Here is a 23,248-nt window from a genome sequence, read left to right as displayed (position 1 = left end):
TTTGACCAGCTCTGACATTAAAATTGTTCCTCAGGGTACCGCAACCTGCCCCATGCTGGAAAATCCCTGAGGTTTTCTTTGGTTGAATCAATTTTATTTTTTTAAGGGGATGGATTTACCCCCATCAAGGAAGAAATCACAATCAAGAACAGTTTATCTTTGTTTACAAACCTTGGGACTTGTCACACCTAGCTGGTTTCATCGGTATGCTATTTTAGTATAACAATACTAAATAGAAGGAAAATATCTTCGCTTTGCTTTAGGCAATAAAATGCTTTCTTTGTTTCGAACCAGGAAGCCTTTATACATAATACTTTTTTTGTGGACAGAACTTGGTTGGCTGCCTTTACCCTGTAAGTGACAACAAACCTCCAAAGGAATTACTAAGCATTTGCACATCTCTATTGATTGTTTTTATATCGCCCAATTCCTGGAATTCATTTTGCTGAATATGGGTTCAGACATCCCAGATCAATTTAACTTTTAAAATTGTCCCTACTCTATGCGTTTAAAGTTTACCAGCATTTTAACCACTGTGAACGAGCCTTGGTCCATGGAAGAGATTAGGACGCAGTGATGGGTCTAGAAAATTTGAAGCACAATGCAGAACACACAAGGACAGAAAGCAGGGTCTACCTGGCTTTCAGTTGATTGGCAGGCACCTAACGGTATTTTAAACAGGCACTCTCACTAATGATGTATCTGAAAAAAAATCCCATTTTGATGTATGTTTATGTATTACTCTATAAGGATTCCCTTAGGACAAACACAGTTCAGCAAGTTTTTCTTTTGGGGGAACAAGATGATAGCGGATTTGTATAGTTTCTTTAGAATAAGTTCACTTTATTAAAAACCCCATTCATGTGTAGTCTCTTCCAAAAGGTTTTTTTTTTTTTTTTTTTTTTTTTTTTTTTTTTTTTAGCTTTTGAAAGCAAGCACAGTAATTTCTTTGGCTGTTTATTAGTGATTTGTTACCTGGGCTTACCTGGGAAGAGAGACTCTCATTTAAGGAGTTATCTCTATCGGATTGTCATACTGTATGTCTGTGGGGGCATTTCCTTGATTAGTGGTACATGAGGGAGAGCCCAGGCCACTGTGGGCTGGTACTGTTTCTGGGCTGATGGTCTTGACTTACATAAGAAAGCAAACAGAGCTAGCCATGAAAGCAAGCATCTTCTGCTTCAGTTCCTGCCCTGAGTTCCTGCCTTGGTTTCCCTGCTGGAAGGGAGTTGCTGGTGGATTAGACCTTGTAAAGTGAAGTCAGTCAGTGTTGCCCCACAGTAGCAGAAGCCTATAGAATAGAAAAGCAGGGTATTTTGAATTAAAGGAGGAGAAACAGATTTCTGTAGTAGGCTTGTTTGAGATCTATCTCGTGCTGTAGAATTCACTCTTATAGTGGACAATTTTGTAGTTTTGTATATTCATGAGATTATGTAAACATCACAGCCAATTCTAGGCAAGCATAACTGTTCTTTATCTCTGCGGATTTATTTGTCTTTTTTGGGCATGCCTTATGTGATCTTTAATTCCTTAGCTTGTCATCAGTGTGCATCTAAATTACAGCATATCATTTTTATTACAGAATAATATTCCACTGTATGGATATACCAGAATCTATTAATTCAACTGATGTGCATTTGGGTTCTTTTACATGGACTATTTTGTGTAAAGCTGTGGTGCATACCCATTTTCAGGTATTTTATGTGTATATTTTCATTTCTCTTGGGACTATGCCTCTGAGTGGAATTCCCGGTCACATGGTGAATACAGTGCTACGAGGGACCATTAAACTGTTTCCGTAGCTGTTGTGCATTGGTACTCTCACCACTAGTGTGTGAAGGTTCTATTGTCTTTAGTTAATTTGCTTGTGATGTGGTGCTGATGACGCTCAGACTCTCACACATGCAGGCATTTTAAGCTCAGCCACACCCCCAAGCCCTGACCTGCGGACTCCCCTTTTCCATATTTTTACTGTTAATGTTTGTTTTATTTGATGAGCCCTGCCTGTCCTAATGGCTTTTATTTGCACTTCACCTTCTTATGTTTCTAGTAGTCTTTGCATGTTTTCTCTGAAGAATGTTTATAGTTTATGCCTGTGTAGGTATTTTCATGTATAATCTCTAAATTGCTCTAGAAGGTAGACTTACAGGGCTTACTGGTAGGTGCAGAAAGGTTTATGGTTTGCTTGTTTTTAAACTTTACACTTGGAGACATAGTCTGCCTTCTGACTTTACTTCCTGCATTCTTCTGCTCGATGAGGCGTGCAGATGCTCCATTTTGCTTGGTTAATGAATGGCAAAATTAGGGGAAAACTTAAGCCAGATATAAGGAAGCAAGTGTATACGCATACTGCTTTGTTACCAGATTTTGTTCTACATTTAAAGATAACTTGTTTTCTATCCTAGTGGACGACAGTCATGGCTCCCTTATTTTAGATGAGGAAACAGAGCATCTAGTCCTTCATGCCTACCTGACCCTAGACCCCTTATTCATTTTTTTCAGACAGCTAGCTTATAAATTCGGTGGCTTCTAATTTCCCATTAATTTGTTCTCTCTAGGGCTAAAATAATTGATTTGGACAAAAATAATCAGAGAAAATAATATTTCTCTGGGTTAAACTGGAATTAAATTTTAGCTTTGAGGGTGCTTTGAAGCTTTTATGCAACCCTTAAAATTCTAACGTGTGGAGAATTTCCAACTCTGTAGAAGCTAGGTGAGGGGCCCATATAGTATTTACTCTTCATCACAAATCCATTTCGAAGTGTGGTACCTGATACATAGGCAGGGACTGACATTTGTCAAATAAATGAGTACAAATACACTTATTAATTAGAAAAAATATATTTTTTAAAAGGATGAGATTTAGAAAATCTGACATAGATTAGAAATTGACTCAACTCTCGGCACCATGTCTTATGCAAGTAAGCTGTCTGTTGAAGAACCTGGTGTCTGGCCTGCTTGTTTCTACCATTACCCAGGAGACACTTGGAATAGTTGGACCCTGGGTCTCTGTTGATTGAGTGAATGAGCGTGTGAGTGAATAGAAAGAATTAGTGTTGGCTGTCCTAGCTAGAGCAGCTGCAGGAAATGAATACTTAGGCTCTGCTTTCAATATGTACTTTTATTTATCAGACATGGAACATGCTATAAAAACTGAAAGAACCCTGGGAGTGTCTTCCCTTACTTCTTGTTTCTTTACTTCCCCTTACCCCTGCCGCCACCCGTGTAAACTGTCATTCCCATTTCTATACCTGCATCTTGGCGTGTGTGTGTGTGTGTGTGTGTGTGTGTGTGTGGTGTGTGTACATTCCCATGACCCACCACGCACACACAGAACAGTGCATTCATGGGAGGCTCTCTTCCCGATGGGATCATAGTTTATGGATCCTTCTGCTTTTCACTTGAATATATTAAGACTTCTGCTTCTTAGTCACACATGATAAATACCATGTTTATGTTCCTTTTTCAGTTTGTCCTTGCCGTATTTTGGTGTCCAGATAAAACAGAGCCTTCAGAGATTAGTGGGACACTTTCCCTGTTTCTGAGCTCTGGGGCAGATAGAGATGCCTGTCTTATCGGCATGCCTTAGCTGTCACCTGACACCTGTGGGGAACGGAGCACCCTGAGATGACCTTTCTGATTTTCCCCATTCTTTCTGTACTATCAGATTCCCACACTTGTTTTCTGTTACACTTTATGAGTTGACAAAGGTAGATGATTAGCTAAGTCAGTATATGTAGGGTCATAGTGGCTTTTCTCATAGAGAAAGATACTGTAAGCCCCACATGTCTCTTTACTGACTCTGAATCATAGGTGGGCTTCTTATTCTTGTAATTCCACTGTCTGGTCATACAGTTCAATAATTTCTACTCACAGGGTCTGGAAATGGTAAATGAAATATGGGAATGGTAAATGAAAAATGGTAAATGAATATTAGAAAGCCAAGTACTTGCATCTACTAAAAATGAAAAAGACTGGAGGTATAGTGTCGTGGGTAGAATGCCTGCCTAACGTACGTGACACCCCTTGTCAAGCCCCTGCATTACATAAAGCAGGCAGGAGCGCGTGCCTATGGTACCAGCTCTTGGGAAGGGTGCTAGATCAGAAGTCCTGTCACTGGTTGTAGAGGGAGCTCGAAGCCAGCTTGGCATACGTGGGCCCGGTAAGTGGGAGAAGGTGCTTGAGAAAGGGTCCTGAGTTCGAGCCCTGAGACCCACCTGTGTGGAGCGAGACCCAGTTCCCATAAGTTGTCTATGACCTCCACAAGTACACCGTGGCAGGTGCCCCCAGGCCTGGAAAAAGTGTGAAGATAAAAACAAAGTTCCCTAGCAGTGAACTGCCCCGTGCTTTTCAGATGTAATTTGTTGCTGTGGCCTTTGTGATTATGCTTTGGCTTAGTAAGAACAAACCCAAGGGGACAGAGTGATGGCGCTTGGCTGGCTTCCACTGAGTCAGAGGATTGGTAAAAACTCCAAGGCTATCTATTTAATTTTGGCAGGCAGGTCTTTGCAAACACTTGAGTCTTTTGAGGCAGGAAGGAAAACAGAGGAAAGTCACAGAGTGCAGAGACCTGGGTTAGTTAGCCTTGTGTTATCTGTCATCGTTACCTGCTACCTATTTGATTTCAGACAAGTGAGCTTCTTTCCACAAAAGGGGATGACAACACCTGTTATATAGGTTAGTCGTGAGGAAGGCAACCATTTTATTGGTATTTTATTGGTATTTGAATACTTTTTCTTCTCATTTTTCTTTCCCCCCCCCTCTTTTTGCAAATAATTAGTGACCAACCAGGTTACCTGGATCAATAAAGTGAACTGTGGGCCTAAGTCAGAGAGGCAGACCATCTCATGCTTGATGCTTGATAACCACGGACCTGCTCAGGTCCTTAGCCAAAGAGCTGATCTCTTCCCCACTGACAGTTCCTGGCCAGGCCGGCATTCATTACACCTGGCCCTTCTTGTGGTGGGGGTAGTGGGCCCTCAGTACAGGGAGCTAAGTGTAGTGTCGTACAAACAGCCCATCCAGGGTCGAAGGAGACTGCTTATTTATTAATGAGTTCCATGAATAAAATACAGATAGAGAATTGCTAATGTGGCCTAATGTCTGCTTGAGAGTGGCCTTCTTCTTTTCTCAATACTTTGTTTTACCCATGATTGTTTTACCTACATAATTTATTACTTAGTACTCATTCCATTTCCAGTTTGCTCAGGTAGAGAGTGTGGGGTAGAGGCCCTAAAAGGAAGCCCAGTGTTCTCTGACAGTGAGTGGGGGTGTATCTGTATGTTAAGACCCAGACAGGACAAGTCTCTCAAAGTTCAGGATTTGCAGAAACTGCAGATTCTTGGAAAGAAGTTGAGAGAATCTGCATTAGAATTCTCTGTCTTCTCTGGACTTGCAGAGTCATTTAGAAAGGAGCCCGGCCTTGTCAGCTGGTTTGTAAAGAGCTATTGATTATATTCTCGAAAGATGGTAATATTGTTTTTCCTTTAATAGGGATTGCTAGAGCGCTTGCTTCTCTTTCAGTTTCATTGATTGGATATCTTGGCATGCTTTGAGTGAGGGATATGCAAAACTAAAAATGGTATTGGAAGATCACAAATGAAATTGATGCCTAATAATCCCACAAAAGGATTGGGAAACTCTGTGGAGGCTTCAGCTCCTACATAAAGAGGGTGGGAACTGCAGTATTTAGGTTACAGGGACCTTTGCCAGGGTGAGCTCAGTTGCACCCTGTAGATTTTCACTGACATCAAGTGAGTCTTTTTTCTCTTTTCTTTTTGGAGAATGCCCAACACATTGGGAGTCTGGGTAGAAGAGGCAGAACTTGTCTTCATAGAACTTATCCTTTAAGTGGGAGGCAGGGGATGGCAACATCAAGTGTACTGACAGAGGGCTGTCAGAGTTTGTGTCTGTCTTTCGTAAGAGCAGTGTGCTGACCTGGGCTTTCGTAAAGTGTCACCAGTCTCCTGAGGAACACCTGCAGGGACAATGGCACCCTTTGAAGGTGTGACCGTGTGTCATTATCTCAGTTATTCTGTAGAGGTTGCTTCAATTTATAGGAGGAGTCTCCTTCACGAAGTCTTCCCTGTGGCCTGGGTTACCAAACTCTTAATACTGGCTCCCAAAGCCAAAGCTGGATTTGAAATACCTCAGGGTGACTCAGTAGGTCTTCTGTTGAACTCTGGCTGTTTTCTTAGCCCCAGCCTTGTGTTCCCTGCTTTACAGGTTTAATAGTTTATACATTTTATGTCCTTAATCCATTTCAGAGTGGCATGTGGTATAAATCCACACACAAACTCTATGGACGTGAGACATGAGGACATGAAGGCAGACAGACTGATATGTCAGGGGACAGATATGGTGACTAGGCCTTGCACCCCAGGTCAGCGTGGCAGTAGGAGCCCTGAGCTGGCCTTGTTGTCAGAGCGGAGACCAGACAGCATGAGCGTTGGTGCTTGCTGTCCCTGCTATAGATAAGATACATGGCATGCTAAAAACACAGTAGGTGGGCGGCTTTTAAGTTTAGACTTTTCAGGGAGAGGCCAGTTTGAAGAAGCAGCTGACAGTGTGCTGGATTGGCAAGCAGTTAGGATCCAAGGACATTTCAGGAGAAGTGATGTTGGTGGGAAAAGTCTTAACACATAGTAGAGGAGACAGCACTTCCTTTAATCTCTGAATTTTGATTTCTTGGCTTTCCCACTCCCTACATTACTTTCATGGTTTATCTTAATCCAAGTCCTTTTCATTAGAAAAGTTAGTTTTGCTTTGAATAGGTAATGTATGTATAGATTTCAGTTTATATGAGGCAGGAAGACACCTGAGGAGTTACTTTTATTCTTGTTCCTTGAACACTGTCCTGTATGAAGCCACCAGTCTTAGAATGTTCATGTGTCCTTCCAGAAGAATCTGTTTCATGCATGTGTGCTTTCTTAGCCTCTTCACATTAAGACACCTCAGACCCTGTCTCCACACTGTCTTCCAGGACAGTGCGCACACTGAGCCTTGGCTTACTCTTTCTTCATGCGGGTACATGAAGGCTTTGTTTTCCTCCCCCGCCCATTCTCCTTTTACTTCTCCTCTCCTCTCCCCTCCCCTCCCCTCCCCTCCCCTCCCCTCCCCTCCCCTCCCCTCCCCTCTCTCCTCCCCTCCCCTCCCCTCCACTCCCTTCCCCTCCCCTCTCCTCTCCTCCCCTCCCCTCCCCTCCCCTCCCCTCCCCTCCCCTCCCCTCCCCTCTCCTCTCCTCCCCTCTCCTCCCCTCCCCTCTCCTCCCCTCCCCTCCCTTCCCCTCCCCTCCTTTCTCCCTCCATCTCTCCATTTTTTCTCCTCCCCTTTCTTCCTGTCCTGCCTCTTTTTCTGCTTTCTTTGGAGACAAGGTCTCATGTAGCCCAGGCTGAAGATGACAACAAAGTCCTGATTTTCCTTTTTCTACTTCCCAAGGACTAAGGTTACTGCTCTGAGTACTGTACTTGGATTATTTGTATGTTTGCTGAGATAAGCCTTGCTGTGTTGCCAGTGAGCTATGCTGGGTTCACATGATTTTCCTGCTCAGACAGCTGAGACTACTAGTGTATCCCACACTTAACAATTGTCCTTTTAAAAATGTGTGTGTGTGTGTGAGGAGTGTGTGTGTTGTGTGTATGTTGTATGTGTGTTGTGTGTTTGCTGTAGGGGTCAAACTCAGCCTCTCATGCAAGACAAGTGTTTACCTTGCCTCATGTGGGTGACTGCTTTGACCCTGGGCTGTATCCCCAGCCTGTATAGTGTATAAGGTGTCCCTCTCATGCACCTCACTTTCCCCGACCCTGTCTTACAATGGTAGATTAGTGAAAACCGAAGCCACACTGGCATGTTAAACTCCAGACCGCATTTAGGCACCATTTGCCTCGCCACTCACTGCCCTTTCTCTGGCCTGTGATCCCTCCCAGGATACTACATTGCATTGCTACTTGTCTTTTGGCTCGGCCTTGCAGTTTTGGATGACCCTAACAGTTTTGAGGTGAGAACACCCTGAGTGTGTGTCTGAAACTTTGCTCATCCCCACCATGCTATGGGCGTATCTGGCAAATCCTGATATTTCTGTAAGCATTCCACTTACTTTATGTAAGCCTTGCCTTGTGACAGACACACAAGAGGGTGGATGTGGGAGTTTGGTGGTCTAGGTCCAAGCCCCAGCTCTGCCCCAGCAATGGGATCTTGGATTACCTTTCCCCGGCCTTTTCTCCTGGTACCCACCTCACAGGAGTTGTGGTAAGATTAAATTAGAAAATGTGTGAGAAGCTTAGGTGAGTATCTGCCCTGATTCGGATGCTGGATAAGTGATTGCTATGATTAAAATTGTACAGTTTTTGGATGTCAGAATAATACTGTAATCAATTCCTTTTGTTTGCTTGCTTGCCTTGTTTTGTTATTTCACAGATAATGGGGAGGGACGGTACTTGTCAGAATATTTCCAGAAACTGGATTTCAGGTCTCTGTTCGTTAGAGTTCTTTGAAGGAGCAGAGCTGATAGAATGAATACAGTACTCACAGGGAATTTCAGACTGGTTTACAGGCTGCAATCTGGGCAGCCCAACCGTGGCTGTCTCAGAGTCACTCAGTATGTCTGGATGCACTGGATGTCTGAGCGTTCTAACAGTGAAGAGCCTGAAGGATTCCTGGAGAGCTGCTGATCTTCAGTCTATGTCAGAATCCCCAAAAAGTTGGTTCTAATATGTGGAAGGAGAACCACAGCAACAGGAGAGATGAACCTGCCGTCAAGAGTGAGAGCAAGCAGGCGCAGAGCAGGCTCCTTCCATGTCCTTCCATGTGGGCAGCCCCAGAGTGTGCTGCCTCGAGTGAAGTTGGGTCTTGCTTCTCATAACCTGGTTAAGGACGTCTGTCACAGATAGCCTGTGCTGCAGTTGGCTCTAGGCACAGTCAGGTAGACGACCAAGATGCGCCGTCGTGAGACTCTTGGTTCTTGCAGTTCTTCCCTTTGGCACACTGCTGGATCCCCTCTGTGCAGTCATTGGATCCCTTCCATGCAGGCACTGGATCCCCTCCGTGCAGGCACTGGATCCCCTCTGTGCAGTCATTGGATCCCCTCCGTGCAGGCACTGGATCCCCTCTGTGCAGTCATTGGATCCCCTCCGTGCAGGCACTGGATCCCCTCCGTGCAGGCACTGGATCCCCTCCGTGCAGGCACTGGATCCCCTCCATGTAGGCACTGGATTCCCTCCGTGCAGGCACTGGATCCCCTCCGTGCAGGCACTGGATCCCCTCCATGTAGGCACTGGATCCCCTCCGTGCAGGCACTGGATCCCCTCCATGCAGGCAGTAGTCTGCGTATCGACCAGGGATGTCTGAGAAGAACGGTGTTAGAGCAGTAATTGTGCAACCTAATTATTTGATCTTTGTCTATCCTTTGGTGATTTCTTTTATTATGAGTTAATTTGAGTATCTTTTTAAACTGAGGTATTAAGAGTTTAGGATTTGCCTATAATCCTAGCACTTGGGAGACTGAGACAGGAGAATTGCCACTGAGCTACACTGTGTTAAGACTAGCGTGGGCTATACAGTGAGATCCTATCTCAGACAAACAAGCAAAGCTTTGGTTTGGATCTTGTTTGTTCAGAACGCACTTGTTCTTCATTATTTGGGAAGTGACAGGAAATGGTTGAGGTGAGGACTAACTTGGGAAAGACTAAAATACTATGGCCTTAGGGCATGCTAGTTGAGCATTCAAATTCCATCTGGCTGACTCCTGAGCTGGCAAGCATGGTGACTGGGGATGCTTTGGAGACTTAGGGGAGTGGCCCTGTTGCTCTGCAGATTTGTAATTGACCAAGAAGGCTGCCAGGAGAGGGCTGGAAGCACAGTTTGTGGTTATATAAAGTAAAGTTCAAAACACATCAGTCTGACATAATTTATAACATGCAGATTTATTATTTTGCATAATAATTAGGCATGAAAGCTCTTTGCATATATAACCATGATTAGCAACAACAGCAGGCTTGTAGAAGTTCTCCTTCTCCATAGACCGTTGCCAACCAGCACTTGCGTCTGATACCTTCTACTGTTCAGACTGTCTGATACCTTCTACTGTCCCCTGCCCGGCCGTGGTCCATTGCCTCCCTCCCTTTCTTCTCACTGCTTAGAACAAGAGCAGAGTCTGTTTTCCCAGCTTGCTGCAGTTTGGGTGTCTTTGCTTTTTGTCGTCTTCAGCCCTGGTCAAAAACTTGGATGTAACATGTCCATCAAAGGCAGAAGCTGAGCCCCGCAGCATGGTGGTGTTGAGGGGAGGTGGGAACCCGAAGCACTGGGTCATTGCAGGCAAATCCCAGAGGAGTCTGGGAACACTGTCTGCCTGGTGCTGAGAACATAGTTCTCCTCTGCTTACCTGCCATACATGCTACCTTGCCCTCTGTGCTTATAAGTAGCGGGGCCAGAGTCACAAGCCAGAGTCTCCTTTTCTCTTGACAAGTAGGCGCCTGTGCTGTTTGGCCGAGTGTTGGGGAGGTACTTGGTTCTCAGCTGGCTGGGGATAGCAGGCTAAGTCCTTTGCTGGCTCTGAAATTTGTCTCCTGTGTCGGAGTCTGTGAGGTGAACCCAGCTCATTGCTGTGCCTACTTAACCTGCACAAGACGTGCATCCCAGCACCAAGGAACACATCGCTGGCACTTAGAGCTGGGTACAGATGTGACCACCATGCTGAGGGAAGGAAAGGGACATTGAATCAGGGCGGGAAGTAAACACTTGAGTGGGATCTGAGTCTGGTTTGAAGCCTCAGGGCCTCAGCCAGATGGAAACAGACCTGTTTCCTTCATCAGACCCAGCTGAACCCAAAAGCTAGCATTTCTCTTAGTTGCCTTAAAATACAGTTCAGTCAGCCCTACTTAATCAGAGAGGGCAGACTCCTGGGGACTGGGGATACCGTCTACACAGATACCCTGGAGCACTTAGGAACCAGGAGGGAGTTTTATGGTGGCTGAGAAGACAGGTGCAGATTTTACAAATGTGGGTGGGGCTTGTCTTGCCTTTATCCCGACAAGAGCTCTGTGCTATATACCTCCCCTGTGGGAAAGATGACAAAGCCCTTTCAGGATCTGGTTTTATAGCCAGAAGAAGGTACTGTCAGGGCTTTGTAATTTAGCATTTGTATCCCACTTACATCCTAAATACACGAGAACTACTAGGCTAGAAACTGGGAGGCAGGATGTGTTAGGCCCTGGGGCAGCCGACTTACGCAGATGAGCAGACTTGGATTCTGTTCTGTATACACAGTTTCTATTACAGTGTCCTTTGAGTGAGGCTGTTTTTGTACCTTGGAACTATTCAAGTCCTGCAGTTACTCATATCTTAGTGTGAGTCATTCAAGCAGATATTTGTTTTTTTTTCTCCTAATACTTCCTTGAGATCAGATATTTTAGAAAAAAGAATGCTGGTAGGAGAGAGACTTCTATGATTTACATCTGTTTTTGTTTGTTCAGGCTGCTATTTATATCTAGTTTGTTTGTTCAGCATGTATTCTGGAGGCGTCGTAAGCCATACTGATGTACTTCTGATACTTCTAAAGGCAGGAACACTTGAAATAAAGCAGTGTTAAGTTTGATGTCTAGTGTGATGCATAGATGGCATCTCCTTGTTGTGGCCTTGCTTGGAGGAGAGCAGGAGGGCCCTTTTTGGCATCTCTCTGGTGGCATTGGGCATTGTACTCAGGGTCTTAAACATGCAAGGCCAGATGTTCTCCATCTGTGTCCCTGGCCCTCTTAGCATTTAAAAACACTAGAGCGTCTTAGTAAGTGGCCTAGGCTGGCCTTGAGCTCACTTTGCAGCCCAAGCAGGCCTTGAACTTCAAGTCCTCTGTGGTTGTTTTCTACCTGGCTGTGGCTGGAGTGTAGGCCAGCGACATCTCTCTCAGGAGGGTGCTGATTCTGTCCTCATGGCCTAGTCATTACGAGAGGTCCATTGCCTCAGAGGTCACGTTGAGGGTAAGGACTTTTGAGGGGACACAAGCACTCAGTATACAGTATATCTGTTGTGCAAACTCATGCGTGACGCTTCAATTGCTTTGGTGACATTGGAGCATGGAGCACAGGCTGCTGGAGGGAAGCATTGGTGACACGCCCACCCATATATGGTCATCGCTATGTCATGTGATTCAATGGTTCAAGTCCTAGAAGAACTGAGATGGCAGTGCTGAGGATTGAACTCAGGGTCTTGGGTGTACAAATATGTGTTCTGCTGCCTAATTACAGCCCAATACCAAGTAAACTTAAAACAAACAAGCAAGCAAAAAACCAAAATCAATTATAAACAACTCCTACTTAGCCAGTAAGAAATGTCCTCATTGGAATCTGATAATGGGAGCCCAAATTTTTACATCACACATACGCTCAGAGTTGGATCAAGGCTGACTTCTGCCATCCAGGTTATTCTATGAATTTCACCTTTGCCCCTTTGCTTTGGTCACCCTCTTCCTGCAGGTTATTTAGAAACTGCTCCTTAGTTTTGAAATAGTTGAAAATTTATTTCCCTTTCATCATTGTTATCATTGTTTCTGATTTCTAGCTTGGTTTCATTGTAATCAGAGAACATTCAGTCTGATCTTAGTTGATTCAAGTTTACTGGGCTTGCCTGGGTCAATGGATGTGGTGTGTGGATATTTTGAAAGACAGGTACATTCTGCTGTTTGATACATTGCTCCATAAATGTTGATTAGGAATTGTGGCTTGATCTGGAGCTGGTGGGTTCTTTATTGTTCTTTTCTGTTTTATGAACTTTTAAGGGACTAGGACAGGGTGACAGAGATGGGGGGAGGTGGAAGGGGAGAGGGAGCGGAGAGAGGTGGAGGAAGTACAGTGGGGGGAGAGGAGAGGAAGACATGGGGATGCTGCCTGCTGAGTCTCCAGCTATCTGTTGGGTACTTTTGCAGTTCTGGTTTGCCCCGTGTTCTCCAGCCTTGCTGTTTGTGGGACACATGTGTAAGTGTGCAGTATCTTCATGAGTTAGCACTCTTGAAGTAACATGCTTCTCTGCCTGAGATTTCTTCGCTCAGAAGTCAGCTTTATGTGTTACTAGAGGTCATCCTGTATTCCTTTGGTTACTATTTTTTTAATTTATATTTTTTTATTCTTTTATTTTCATCCTTCCTCTGTAGTTACTCTGAGGTGAGTTTACATTGGGGTAGATGGTGTTTTATAATCTCACTTACTCGGGAGGCTGAGGCAGAATCTGACTTCAAATTGTGCCTGAGGTACAGAGAAAGTTCAGGGCCAGCTTAGATACTGTCTTAAAGCTAAAAAGAAGAAAGAGATGAGGCTAGCTATGGGTCAGTAGTGGACTGATTGCCTAGTGTGCTTGTGACCCTGAGCTTTGCCCCAGTAGCATAGATGGTTTGTTACGTTTGTTAGAGGCAGCTGTAGTCGGGTCGTGGTTCTTGATCCAGTCTGTTGTCTCTCTCAGTGTATTGGGATTAATATACCTAATGTATTGTTGTGCAGTCAGGAAGCAGAGGAAGGCTGCTGAAGGCTGGCCCTCGGCTCAGATCCTTTCATTCCAGCCAGGACCTCAGCCCTCAGAACAGTGATGCCCACATAAAGGAGTGTGTTTTCCCAGAAACTTGTCTCTTAGGTCCTGTCAGTGTTCAGCATCACTACATGTAACTTCTTGTAGCACACTGTTGCCGTTTTACTAGTATGGTGAGATGAGAAGCTTGGGCCCCTCTTTGCCTTTGCTGTGTTCTGACAGACCTCCTGGCAGAATAGCTTAGAGGAGGAGAGATTCATTTGTGTTCCTGGTTTCATATTTCTAGTCAGTTGTGGCGGGCAGGTCCTGGAGGAGTTCCAGGCAGCAGGGTCATCCCACACTAGTTCTTCACATCCTGGGCACCAGGACACCGAGTGGCAAGAACTGAAGGCCGGGCTGTGATTTTCAAACCCCTAGAGTTCTGCTTCCACCAGCTAAGCCCCGCCTCCTAAAGGTTTTGCTGACCCCCTCCCCCCATGCTTTATATTACTTCCTGTACATAAAACTGGTGTGCTTTAACAAGAAAAGCATATTCATCTGTGCTTTTGTGTATCACGTTTTCCCTCATGAGGTACAGTTAGTTCCCGTTGCGTTAACACCGGCCTCACTGACCCGTCTTTAAAGCTGTGTCCATGCTGACATCCTTCTCAGCCTCCTTCCTCTCCCATCTCTTAAGTGTTTCCTTGAGCTTGATATACTTTTGTTGAATAGGTTTTTGGGTTGACAACCATTTTTTTTCCTTCAGCGTTTGAAAGCTATTGCGCTGCCTCCTTCTGCCTACCGTGGCGTCTGAGGAGAGGCCTGCTGCCATTCGAGTTGTTTTTCAGAGCACCGGGTAAGATCCCATCTTTCTTTGAATGTGTTCTTTGTCCTGGGTGTTCAGCAGAGTAGAATCTGTGGCTTGAGGCAGATGTCTTGGGCTCTGTCCTCTTCAGGTTCCCCTTAACTTCTTGAACCTGAGCATGCCTACTCTTGCCAGATCAAAAGCGGCTGATTTCTCCTGTACAGTTTTACGCCCAACCCCCACCCCTCACTCTGGGACCAGGCTGATTTCCTCCTGTTAGAAGTCTGTGTAGTGCCCGAGTATCTCACTGAGATGCCTCACTTGTCCTGGAGTTGCAGCCCTGAGTTGTGAGCCAGCCTTGATTTTTAGCTGTTATTTTTCAGTGCTATTATTATTATTATTATTATTATTATTATTATTATTATTATATCATTAGCTTCTCTTGTTTCACTTTGTTTTTTGAAACATTACTATTTAGTCTATTTAACTTGTCACGTATCCTAGTTGGCCTCAAGCTTCTGATCCTCCTGCCTCAGCCTTCTAGATTCTTGGATTATAGCCACTACAGGCACGTGTGTGCCACTGTGCCTAGCTTCCCTTTCCAGTTCTTGTAACTCGTTTCTTTGGTGAAACTTTGTTTTTTAAGTTTGTTTTAGCCATGCTCAACATTGATTTTTGGAGGATTTTTTGGGTTTTTGTTTGTTTCTTGGTTTGAGACCAGGTCTCTGTGTTGCCAGGTTGGTCATCTAATTCCTGGATTCAGGGGCTGTCTTTCCTTAGACTTCCAGTTACTGATCCTCCACCATGCCCAGCACCTAGGCTGTGTTATAGACTTTGATGGAATTCTACTGTGATTTTCATGTGGGTGCCTCCTCTAGGGGCGGGGCTACGGGATGTAGGCAAAGTGAAACTTCTGGCTCTTTATAGCCTTTCCTGTGTGTGTCAAAAGCTTTGGTGTGTTGGTCAGCCCCGCTGTTGGTGTTTTCGGGTTGGACCTTTCACTGTTGAGTCTGAGAAGCAGTGATGGAACAGGAACTCCACAGAACTCAACTTAGGCTGGGTCTCGTGGTCCCCACCAGGCTATTGTCTGTGTCTTTCACCAACTCCTTATGCTCCTGTTAGGTAATGTCTGTGCTTTCAGCTGTGCCTAGGATGAGAGAAATAATCATACTAATAAGTACTAGACTCAATTAATACTTTAATATTTTAATATGTTCTTAGACTTGGCCAATAATTTTGAACACATTGTGGCTAGCTTTGGGGTCTTGGATTAAATCCTGTGCCCTGGCCCAACCCCTGGATTCTGGTTCAGTTGATGTAAAGGAGTCCTTGGCTTTGACAGTTGTTGAAAATTCTCCCAATAACTCTAAGGTAGAGTCTGATTGTATGAGTGAAAACTTGTGGTTTCTGCTGCTTAAAGTTTCTGTCTTGGAATGCTTCCATCTGCAGCCTTAAATTTTGTCTTTTTAAAGTTTTTGCCTTAACAGTTTGTTTTGAAAATTCTGCTGTGAGTTGTAATGGTTAGTTAGTATTGTCAAATTGATAAAATCTAGAGCTAGCTGGCAGACAGGCTTCTGAGCAAGTCTACAAGGGATTGTCCTGATTACATAAATTGAGGGAAGCATTGCCCATGTGGGTGGCCCCAGGGTGCCTGACCCCTGCTGCTTGCAGATGAGAATGCAGTGTGACCAGCCACTGCCAGCCTTGCCCCGGCTCTGTCATGCTGTCATACTGTGAACTATGGGCTAAAAAATCTCTGTGAAGTTGCTTCAGTAAGAGTATTTTTATTACAGAAACAGGAAAAGAAATCAGGACACTCATCCTGCACGTGGCTTACTTGACCTAGGTGCAGGAGGCATTGTATGAAACGGTATTTGTTTTGCAAAGAGAAAGCAAGAGTTTATGAAAATAGATGTCCATATTCATTAATTCTCTTGCTCCTTTGACAAAATAGCTGTTACACATGTGGTGAGCAGGGTTTCGGTTTCAGTTTACAGCTCCAGGGTGCAGCCGTCATGGCGGCCGAGGCCAGGCTGCTCTCAGAGAGCAGAGTGTGGAGAACTGTGCCCTGCTCACTTGCCCTTTGCATGCAGTCCAGGGCCCAAGCCCAGGGCATGGCTTTGCCTGCGGGGAGGGTGGCCTATCCCTCACCATTCAATCTTGCAGACATGCCCAGAGACTTGCTTCCATAGTGATTCTATATCCCACCAGGTTGACAATCAGTATTATAACCATTGTAATGTTTTCAGGCAACTCAAAAATGATAAAATCTTATATTAAATTTTTAAAGACTTTTAATTCTTTAGAATTTTTAAGAAGGTACTTATAGGAACAGTAAAGAGACAGTAACATTCTCTGTATATATATTATTTAAACAAAGTCAACTATGTATTTGTTTGCTGTTTATTTTGAGACAAGGCTTACCCTTTAGCTCATGAAATACTGGAGTTTGCTGTTAGCCCAAGACAGTTCCTACTTGGGTTCTTCACCTCTCACCCCCCTGGCTGCTTGACTTACAGAATACATCACCGTGTGTCACTGACATTCATAGGCTTCTATTTTTTAAGACCATTTTTCATGTAGCTTAGACTAACCTCTATCTTACTCTGTGGCTCACCCGTCTCTCGTCACGTGTGGCACCATGCCCAACTCCAAGATAATCTTAATCTGACTTAGAATTTCTTTTGGCCCAAACAGTAACCTGTGTAACTACTAAGAGTCTAAGCATCTCAACTAGTTACAGACAAGGAATTTACAGTTAGATATTGGTAATGGACACTGAGTGTGGCACACTGTAGGAATTGTGTGACAGCACTATATGCAGGTGGCTTTGACTTCTTCTTGTAAAAGCAGTTCAGCCTAAGAAAAGAGGGGCAAGTGAGAGGAAGAACTGGGAAAGAAAAGAGGCCAGATAATAGAGAACTTGGAGATAAAAACAGGAGGACAGATAAGAATTCAATTAACTTCTGGGACAGTGCCTTTCCTTGGAGGAAGACGTTTGGTGTTCTAGTTCCTTATTTTGGGCATGCGTGTTTAGCTGAGGGCTTTGTATATGACCTCTATAAGTAAGACACATGCAGGATTACAAAATGATACTACCTTATCTCTAATTAGTTGTACATCAAACATTAGATCTCCTTTTTCTTGGCGGGAACCTTGCCTGAGGGCCTTGCTACCCAAGAGCTACAGCTCTGTAGGAGTCTTGAGGAGTGGCAGGGACCAGCACTGGGTCACTGTCAGAGTCTGTCGGCGTTTGGTTTTCTAACTGTAGTAGATGCTTGCATTTTTTTTAATGTGTGTTTTTATAGAATCTAAACCTTTTCTATGTTTTAAGTGATATAATTATATATATAGTATAAGACATACTATCTACAATATCATTTTGAGATTTCTTCACCATGATTGGATCTCCACTTTTGTGTTGGAAATAAGGTTGCCGGCTTCATGGGCTCTTGTTTTGGTTTGTGGAGGCTGGCCAGTCTCCGTACCTCAGCTCTGAGGGAGGTCTGACATTTCAGGATACTGGAAGCAGGCCTGTTGCTGTGGTAGGCATATGGGGTCTAATTATCCACACTTGTTCTGGAATAGAAAGGCTTTCATGATTTCTACAAAAAGCAAAGTCATGATAACGAAACATTAAACAGCTTCTCTAGGGAGTTGGAGACTTACATCAGGTGAGCCCTTCAACCCAGCTTCCATTTGTGAGACCCACACGGTGGGAGGAGGGCTGAGTCCCACAGGTCGTCCTTCGACTTCCTCCTGTGCACTGGGCCATGCACCATCTCTCCCCCCCCCCCAATTAAATAAATGTGGTAAAAACAATAAAACCCTCCAGATTACCTCAGCAATTTTTCATATGCATACTGTGTTCCTTGTCTGTTGTAAATGCTCAGGACTTGGGGGTGGGGAGGGGTTGGCCAACACAGTGGTCAGTGGAACGGGCTCAGTCCTGCTCTTCTGGAGCAAAGGCATTGAGTGGATGCTAAATGTCCGTGTCGGCTCTGATGGGAACACACAGGAAGGACAAGGTGGGTGACGGTGAATCCTGTAAGCCACAGAAGAGCCTGGTGCACAGTGGTCCTTAGCAAGCCTGAGAAATGTCAGGAAGACGACACCTCCTAGGGCAGGGCTAACCTCTGTGCTCAGGGGTTTTCACATTTACACTGTGTAGGATTTTTTTTTTTCCAGAGAAGTTTTAACTTGGATCACTATATCACTAATAACTTAAGAATGTCTGCTTTAAGACAAAAATAATTCCATTTTCTCCTATATTATATGCAGTGGAAAGAAGGGCAGCTAAAATTGATAAAGTTTCCTTTAACTTCTTTTCTGATACAAGATTATGCATAATGGGTTTGGGTTTAGAACCAAGATAGCAAGATTCGGGACTGATTAGGTTTTTAATAGAATTGAATTTAAAGTCGGGAGTCACGTCTTTTAAACCATTTGGACAAAAAGGTAGTTATTATCCTTAAATATGAAGTAGCACTGCGCTGGGTTCTTATGTTATTTTTACTGACAGTGTTAATTTCCATCTCAGCTCATGATTTAAAGCCCGTGGACAACAGTATCTGTACTGGCTAGTTTTATGTCAGCTTAAACTAAAGTCATTTGGGAAGAGGGAAACTCTTGAGAAAATACCCCTACCAGATTGTCCCACGGACAAGCCTACAGTGCATTTTTTTAATTAGTGATAATATGGGAGGACCCAGCTACTGTGGGCTGTGCCATCTCTGAGCAGGTGATCCTGGGTTCTGTAAGAAAGAATGTTGAGCAAGCTACAGGAACAAGCCAGTGAACAACTCCCTTCCATGGCCTCTGCATTAGCTCCTGCCTCCAGGTTCACGCTTTGAGTCCCTGAGCTGCTTTCCTGAGTGATGGAATGTGACCAGAGAGCTTTCACTGGAATAGAAGCGGAAAGGCCGTGTCCTTCACTATAGAACTATAGAAATGAAAATGTAACATTTGCATCAGATAAAGAATTAAGTGAAGGACTTGTTTTGTTTTACATTCCTTAGGAAAAGCACATGCTGTTTCCCTTGGGGAGATGTGTATTCAGCTTATAATTTTTAAATGATTTTCTTAGCTTTCTTCATTTTTAGCAAAGCATTATGGGATTTCTTAATGTCTTTATTCTTTATTGTGTGCTCTCAACTGTGTGTATGTGTATGTACATACTATTATGCATATTAACACTGTTTGAGACATTTTTTTATTCTGAGTAATTCACCCAGTTGACTGTACTATGAGCTGTTCTCTGAGAGTGTTCGCATTAGTCAAAACCATCTGTCCACACTGTGTCAGGAATGCGGTACTGCCAAGGAGAAGTGAGGGAGGCTTTGAAGCCAGGTAGGGATTCCTCATCGCAACCAAGCCATGAAAAAGAAAGTGTTGCAACCAGATGGCGGCAGAGCCCAGGGCATAAACCCAGAAGTGTTGCTGATGAGAGGGGTACAGCTGAAAGGCGGGGCCACGACCCTGCAGGGATGTCTGGGGCAGTCCAGAGGAGCTTTGACCGCTCCACACTAGGTACATAGTAAGGGGCAGCTTTGTTTTGTAGATGTGTGAAGGAGATATTTTGTAGATGGTGGCCAGGAAGCCCACCAGAGGCCGTTCAGTCAGCAGGAAGGCTGGGGACGGTAGAGGGAGATGCAGACTCTGCAGCTGTGGTTTGTAGAGGGCATGGGAAAACAATAGTGTGGACTTTTCTGTTAGGTCTTATGATGTGTGTGGGTGTACATGTGCACCATTGAATGATATGGAAAACTCTGGAATGCTGCAGTTTTACTGAAATTGCCTTCATCTTGAAATAATTTAAGGTTACAGAATGGTAACCAAAAAGAATCTGAAGAATTTCCATATAGTCTTTACCTTATGGTCTCCTAATATCAGCTCCATTTCTGCACTCAATTTTTTCTGTGCTGGGACTCCACCCAGGCCTGTGCATATCCTGGGCTACTGCTCTGCTACCAAATTTAGTAGTAGATCTTGTCTCCGGATCTTGTCTGCCTCTTTTGCATTTTGTTGTCAGTTAGCATACAGAGTAACAGACTTTCTTATGGCATTTTCATGCATGTTTAGTTTTGGTCAATCATCTTCTTCCTCCCTTCTCCCTTCTCTCTCCTCCCTCCTCCCTTCTCCCTCCTCCCCCCATCGCCCTGGTCCCCAGTCTCCATTTCTACCCTTCAGTCCCCAGAATTCTCCTTTCTACTTTTGTGTCAATTCTGTTCTGTTCCTCTCCCCACAACTCTCCCTTAAAGTCCCTTTCTGACCTTTCATGAACCCACTGCAAAGTCTCCTTACCTCTGTCCACACTAATACCCACTTATACACACACACACACACACACACACACAGACACACACACACTTAGATACACATGCATGCACACACACTTATACACACACACCTATACACATACTTATACACAACACTTATATATACACACACTTATACACCCTCCCACTTATACACACACACTTATATATACACACACTTAAACACACACATACCCACTTATACAGACACCCACTCATATACACACATACCCATTTATGCACACCCACTTATACACACACATGTACACACACACACACACACACACACACACACACTAGAAGCTAAGGGTTTGCGTATGAGAAAGAAAATGAAGTATGGTTCACCTCATGTAATATATTACCAGTTCTACCCATGTTTCTGCAGATTTCAGTTTTCATTGTAGCCATTGTGTGTCTCTGTCACATTCTCATTAATCATGTGTTGATGGACACCTCAGCTGATTCAGTTTCTTTGCTTTTGCACATAGGAGAGCCCTGAGCAAGGGTGTGCAAGTGTCTCTGTGGAAGGGTGAGGAGTCGTTTTGAGTGTGCCCAGGGGTGATAGCATGAGACCCTTAGCAATTCTATTTGTAGTTCTGTAGAAGCCTCCAGACTGATTTCCATGGTGGCCCACAGCATGTACACCCCACCAGCTAAGGTTCTCTGAGCTACATCTTCAGCACCATTTACTGTCATTTTATTCTTTATGGAAACGATTCTGACAGGAGTGAGAAAGAGTCTCAGAGTAGTGTTAATTTGTATTTCCCTAATATCTAAGGATGGAGAACACTTTAAAATTATTTATTAGCCGTTAGTATTTCGTCTTTTGAGAGCTGTTTGTGTGTGTATGTCTATGTCTCTCTGTGTGTGTATTCATGTGCCCCTGCACATACGCACATGTAGTCTTGTACATATGTGTGTGTGTGTGTGTGTGGAGGCCAGATGGCAACATTGGGGATCTTTCTAAATCACAACTTATTTTGAGACAGGTCCTTTTATGGAACCTGACGCTCATTGATTGACAAGACTGGATGGCCAGCAGCCCAGGCTTCCGTCTGTCTGTTCCCCTCAGTGCTAGGAAGACAGGTGTGTGCCCAGAGCCTTTCTCCTTAGCTTTTTAATGATTGAAAAATTTCCTGGTGATACTGTAGGACCAAGCCCCCCCTACAGAGATTTGGAGCTCTGATGTGTCCCAGTTTGGAGAATCTACATGAGACAAAATTGTGGGACTCAAACAAACTAGGAGTGGGAACCTGGAGGCACCATGCCACTGTTACTTCAGTTCTTTAACTTGGAGATCTGAACTCAGAACCTCATGCTGGCAGGGCAAGTCTTTACTGACTGAGCCACCTCCCAGACCCCAGGCCTTGCTGTCCTGAAACAGGATCTCATGTAACCTTGGCCACTGCCTCCTGAGTGATGGAGTCATAGGCATGTGCCACCATACCCAACACCATGTGTTCTTTTCATAAAGCAATAAAGAAATATTATTTCTCCCTAAGCCATTTGAAGGTAATTTATATATATTGTATTCCTTTACTTCTAAATATTTTAGTATCCACTATCCCAAAAATACAAATGAGAATTTCCTTATATAATTATAATATAATAAAACATCAGGAAATTATTGTAGACAATAGAAAGGTTTTGTTCAAATTTTGCTGTTAGTTATTTTTTTGAGGGGGGGTGAGAGAAAACGTTATTTTCTTAGCACTGTTTTATGTTCAGTATGTATTGATCAAGTCTTCTTCCATTTTAAAGCAGAACACTCTCTCAATCTTTGCTTCACAGGCATTGTGGAAGAATCCTCTCCAGGTAATTTGACAGACCCCAGGGCTGAGCTGGGTGGGGCGCTTCCTCAGTGTCAGATGTGGGTTGTGAATTTTGGCTGCAATTATGCATGTCTCATGAGGAAGCCTGTGCTGTTGTAGTGTCCTTTTAGTGCTCAAGTGCACCCATCCCGTGTGTCTGGTGATGCCTGCCAGGTTTCTCCACTGTCAGGTGACTGTCCCTTCATAATTAATGTCTACATTGTGAGGTGATATTTCAAGTCTGTAAATATCTCAGTTCTCATATTTTTACTTAGAAGTTTGAACATACAGCCATAATTCTTACTTGGATTGTTCCGTGTCCTTTTGACAAGGGCTCATAAATTTTTTAGCACTTGCATCCTGGCAGGCACGCCACAGCCATCCATGCAAACCGTATCCACATTTGGGATCTGCTTGTGTTTCAAGGAACCCTGATTCCATTTACTTGGAGTGCTATTTAGAAATCAGGATGTGGGGACTTGCGTCATTGTTACTGAGAGAATTGCTTTTAGGCCCTTGAATTAGTTAGGGTTCTCTAGAGAAATAGAACCAATAGGAGATGTGTATGTCTATGTTTATATCCATGTTCAAGTCTGTTTCATCATTTGGATCTGTGTATTTATTTGTGGAGACTTGAGAATTCCAAGGTGAGTGTGGGCCAGCTCTCAGAGTGTGCTGATGCGCTTCCATGGTACTCAGGCAGGCAGGGCTAACCTCATAGAGCAAGTCTGAAGCCTGTCTGCTGAAGAAGAGCTCTAAACTAGGTGTAGGGATTTTGTGTGTGTGTGTGTGTGTGTGTGTCTGCGCGTGCCTTTTAATATTCAGGATTT

General features: G+C 44.1%; 1 protein-coding gene across 2 annotated transcripts in view; it reads left to right on the top strand.

Moving 5' to 3' along the window:
* The window catches only part of Sestd1 (SEC14 and spectrin domain containing 1), a 96,762-nt gene that overhangs the window by 1,032 nt on the left and 72,482 nt on the right, over positions 1-23,248 (top strand). The window contains exon 2 of one of the 2 annotated variants that reach the window (XM_052182774.1): positions 14,252-14,341. The exons of the other annotated variant lie outside the window; for it this stretch is intronic. The gene's annotated coding sequence lies outside the window, so the exon portion shown is untranslated. The remainder of the gene's footprint in view (positions 1-14,251; positions 14,342-23,248) is intronic. 2 annotated transcript variants of the gene reach the window in all.

This window comes from Apodemus sylvaticus, chromosome 5, assembly GCF_947179515.1.
Source record: "Apodemus sylvaticus chromosome 5, mApoSyl1.1, whole genome shotgun sequence".
NCBI classification, from domain to species: Eukaryota; Metazoa; Chordata; class Mammalia; order Rodentia; family Muridae; genus Apodemus; species Apodemus sylvaticus.
Note: the sequence above shows the minus strand (reverse complement) of the source record. Positions and strands in the feature narration are given on the sequence as shown.